We start from the raw sequence: 5456 nt of genomic DNA, 5'->3' as shown, positions 1-5456 counted from the left end.
AATATAGGGTAGTTCTACTCTGTCCTACAAGGATCTATGGATTGGAATTGACTCAGTAGCAAGGAATATTAGACATTTACTAGCTTCATTTTTAAACTATATATTGGATTATTTTGTTTTTCAAATGAAAAATAATTATTGTGATTTGTGTGAAAGTTTACAGAGCAAATTGGTTTTCCATTAAACAATTCATCCATATTTTGTGTGTGACATTGTTCACCTTACCCACAATGTAACAGTGTTCTTCCTACTTCCTGTGTTTACTGTTTCCATTCATACTTTGTTCCTATCCATTTCTGCTTCCTGAGCTTTATCTTTGGACAGATAGTGCCCTTTTGATCTGTTTGGCTGAATACTTGAACCATAGAACTGAGTTCAGTTCCAGGTTTGAAAAGTGACTTGTGGCCATAGCCTTAGGGGTTCCACGAGTCTCCATCACATCAGTAAGCCTGATTTGTTCTGTGATTTTTGAGTTTTGCTACACATTTTTCTCCCACTTTATCCAGGACCCTCTATTATGATTTATTTTATACTGGTTAGCAGTGGTAGCTTGGCATCATCTAGTTCTTCTGGTCTCAGTGGCAAAGAGGGTGAGGTTTGTGTGGTCTGTTAGTTTGGAACTAGTTGCTTCCTTGTGTCATTGATTTTCTACACTCTTCTTTTCTCTGTACATGGAGATACCAATAACTGTATCTTAAAAGGTCACTGGAAAGCTTATTCCAGTTGTACCTCATCAAAGTAGGATGTAAAACATTGTCTTTGTGGAGTATGTTATGCCAGTTGACTTTAATGTTTCCTACTAATATGGTCCCAGGCCTCTAGACCCAGTGATCCATTGCTTTAAAATGGGCATAGTCACTGTGTCATATGTTATTCTTTATAAATATCAAAATATACTGTTTAATAATCATGTCACAGTTAGAACTAAGCAAGAATGCCTAAAATGAATAAATCAAATTGTTCCTATAAGATTTCATTAAAATTTTAAGTAATTTTCTTTTCTTCTAAGTGTTGAGTATGCTTCTGAATGAAACAGCATGCATCCATTCCTCGAGATGGTTAAGTTCCAAAGACCAAGCCATTTTGTAATAATCAGCATTATGCAAAAACTAAGCATGACCACATCAGATTGCAAAGTGAAAGATGACTACATCATTATTACATAGCTTCCAAATTTCATCATTATAAACCACTGAAAGTTATGCACTACCAAAGTGTCAATAACTTTAACCAGCAGCATTACTCTTTCCTTGAACCTTGGTATTACTACCAGATGTACCTAGTAAACACACAAAATAGCCAGCTAGATTTTTTTGCTATGGTGGTAACTGAAAAATGCTGTATAATAATATAGTCAATATGTGAGATGTAAGTATGAAAATAATGTTTTAATAATTTTTATCAGGTGACTTTGAATGCAAAAATTTAAAACTATAGTTTAGCATGTTTATGCTACATTCTTTTCTATAAAGCAATTCTGATTTTGTGATAATATTTCTTTTTCTTGAGGGGTTATTTAATTTTTATTACCCTTTTTATTGACAGAAAATAGTTTTAAATATCAAGTCCAGTTAATCCTTTTAATCAGAGGATATTTTGTTGAATTCCACAATTGTTTTTCATTACTGGTATACATTATTATAAGTCCCTGTCTAACATTTCCTACCACTTTTGTTTTAGATTAATATGATTAGTTAATTTGCTTAAAAGATTAAAATAATCCTTACCTTTATCTTAACCTTTCCATATATATTACTGGTGTTTCAATATTATTGAACTAACATGTTATAAAAACCCAACTTTTATTACTTTTTCTATTTCTATCTTCTATGAACAAAAACTAACCATCCTGTCAGCATTAGTTGTGGAAAGCCATAATTAATACTTATGGTTTATATTTAGGGAAAAACATTTGAGGGATTTATGCTGTTGAATTAACCATGAAAAATGCACTGTATCTTTGGTACAACTCAATAATTATTAACCTTAATATACACATTGAAACCTGGTGTATCCACATTTTTCATCTTCCTGTGTTACATAACTAGCACAGTCCTTGGCTTAAAGTAGGAGGTATGTGATAAGTATAAAGCAAGTGTTATTCATGTAAAGATTTTTCCACAATTATCAAATGCCTAGAAAATAAAAACCCATTTGAGGCTATTGCTTTCATCTGAAGACACCAACATCTCCCACTTGTGCATGCAAACACCATGGTTGTGCAATTTTTTTCTTAAATGATAAGTAAAGAAATTTGGCATTCACACATAAATGTTCTCTAATGATGTATGTATATGAGGTACTTAAAAAGAACTCAAAATATTTTTTTTAAATAATTTCATAAGCTGTGAGAAACACAGTCCTTCAACTGACTGGGACATACTAAAAATTAAAAACGTATGCACATCAAAAGACAAGGGATCCCACATAATGGGAAAAAATATTTTGCAACAATGCATTGGACAAGGGACTAATTTTGAAAATATATAGGAAACTATAACACCTCTACAAGAAAAGGACAAATGATCAAATTAAAAAAATGGGCACAGGACATGAACAGATACTTCGCCAGGGAGGCGATCTGGTCAACCAACGAACATATGAAGAAATGTTCATAATCACTAGTCATTAGAAATATGTAAGTCAAAACAACAATGAGATATCATCTCACACCAGCAATAACAGCAAAGATAAAAAAAGTAGAGGGCAATACATGCTGGTGAGAAAGTGGACAGACTGTGACTCTCCTACATTATTGGTGGGATTGCAAAATTGTCCAACTACCCTGGAAAGCAATATGGAATTTCCTCAGAAGTTTGGAAATAGAAATACTTTATGATCCAGCAATTCCTCTACTTGATTTTTACCTACAAGAAATACGAGCTATAACACGAGTAGATATAAGGACACCAATGTTCATAGCAGCACTATCTACATTAGCAAAAAGATGGAGACAGCCAAAGTACCCATCAACTGAAGAATGCAAAAACAAACTGTGATACATACACACAATGCAATAGTATGCTACCTTGATGAACAACAAGGAAGCTGTAAGCCACCATATAGCATGAATGAACCTTGAAGACATTATGTTGAGTGAAATTAGTCAGTCACAAAAGGAGAAATACTGCATAGGACCACTATTGTAAAAGACTAAGAAAAAGAACCCATACTCAAAGGGATGGTGGTGGATTATTTGCTTGTTACCGGGATAAGGGGTAAGGTGAGGGGATGGAGGGAGGGATAGGTGGAGCACAGGGTAAAGAATAAACACAGGATAGTTTGGGTGCTGAGGATGGGGACAGTACAATAGAAGGGGGTAAGGAATGGAAGAAAAAGGTGGATGGGAGAACAGTTAGGCAGGTTTGCATGGGCTAAGTGGAACAGAGGTCAATAATGATGTATGCACAACCTTGGAACAACAGGGCATTGGGATACAGGGATTGAGGCATGGTTTGAATGGGTAAAAGGGGGGTAACAATGTAAAGATGCTTGACTATCTTTTGGATCTTGGTTTCTCTTGCATACCATTGTAAAATAAACACTTGAGGGGGAGAGAAATGAATAGCCAGAAATATCACCATAGAAAGCTTGTAAGCCTGTCTTCTGCCTATAACTGATTGGAATACCTAAAATGGGTCCCTGGGACCATCAAGGGAGAAGAGCAGAGTGTAGAACCCTACCCTGAGAAACAGGGATGCTGGAGATTGAGACAGAGATGATGACTTGGAGAGATGGAGCAGCTGGGGACTCTAGACTCAGAGAGGGAGGGGGCTGTGTGCTGACAACCAAGGGGCAGGCTTGCGGGATATACCCTTTGGTTGTTTGATGATGCATGGTGGGAATGGTAATCATGGCAATGAAATGACATATGATAGGATGAATGTAAAGGTAATGTTCTCCCATGTAAACTATCACATACTTCACAATAAAAACTTAAAAAAGAGGGTAAAGCTATCAAATCGCAAAAAGGAAAAAATATATATATCAGACTACAAAATAGGGATAACTACATTATAAAACTGTCTAAGTATATTCTTAAATAACTACTATACCATTGAAAATCATGGCCCAACCAAGTTGAAGCATAACTTTAGCCATGTCAGGTTCCATATGTTTTTCTTGAATTAGCAACAAGCTGTGCAATTCCCTTGGAGGGCCACATTACTTTATTTGCATATTCCAACCTAATTGTTATGTGGGAATAACATAGATTATCACTAGAAGGACCAAGTTAAGTAAGTCACAGTATCGTACTTGCATGTAACATATAAACTGTCTGTTCATATTACTCAAAGAGTAAATTATAGTCATTTTTCTTTATGATTGCAAGATTAATAAATTTTTGTTGTTTTGTTAGGTGCTGTTGACTCAGTTTCAGATCATAGTGACTCTATATAGAGTTGCTGATGCTGTAAATATTTGTGGGAGCAGAAAGCCTCATCTTTCTCCTATGGAGTAGTTGCCAGGCTCCAACCACTAACCTTATTGTTCACACACCAGTTTTTATCCTATAATGACACCACCCTCCCTAATCAATTCTGAGATGTATTTATTTATGAAATATATGCCAGTTGGTTTATTAAAAGATAGTATGATTTGCCTAGCTTCAATGACTGGATGATCAGAGCTCATCCAGAAGAAGAAAGAAGAGGAAAAAAAGAGTAATCTGATACAATTTGATGAACTTGACTTACACCTATGGATGCAACAGTTCAAAAGAGGGAACAAATCCTTACAGCAAGGATCATTCCCATCCCCTCCATACACAGAGTAGACAATGATGGGCAACTTGAACATTGTCTACCCAAAATGGGGGTGGGGGGGTGGGTTGTTACAAAGGCAAGAAGTGACTGGCTTACAAGCTTTCAAGAGGGAACCTAGATTCAGAGGGAGTGAAGGAAGGTAGAATCTCCACTGAATAGTACCTAATCTGTCTAGGCGGGGCTGATGAAACGAAATGCGGATGGTCTTTTGTGATACAACAGTGAATAATTGTTATCAGAACTGATTGTGAGGGTTGGAAATGTAAAGGTAGACATTCTGTAGCAAGGAGGGGAATGATTAACTTTTCTAACTCATAGTGAACCTAAAAGAAGACCGTCTCATCTTTGTACTACAGAGTTGATGATGTTTTTAAATCTCCAATTTTGTGGTTAGAAGCCCAATGCCTAGTCCACAGAGTCACCAGGACTCTTAATACCCATTAAGAGATAGAGTCTAATTCCCCACTGCTTCAACATATATCTTTGGCGTATCAAAGTGTCAATAGTGATACTGCAGCAGTCTAAACCCATGCCTCAAAAGTCTATGCCAACCTACTTCTATCATCACTTGTCTGTCAGTTTGTCATACTGTTGTGATTTGTATTTTGCTGTGATGCTGGAGGCTTTATTAAAAAAAAAAAAAAAAAGTGTTATTTTAAATACCAAGAGTCAGTCATGGTGGACAGGTAT

Source organism: Chrysochloris asiatica, unplaced genomic scaffold (genome assembly GCF_000296735.1).
Source record: "Chrysochloris asiatica unplaced genomic scaffold, ChrAsi1.0 scaffold00665, whole genome shotgun sequence".
Taxonomy (NCBI): Eukaryota; Metazoa; Chordata; class Mammalia; order Afrosoricida; family Chrysochloridae; genus Chrysochloris; species Chrysochloris asiatica.
Note: the sequence above shows the minus strand (reverse complement) of the source record.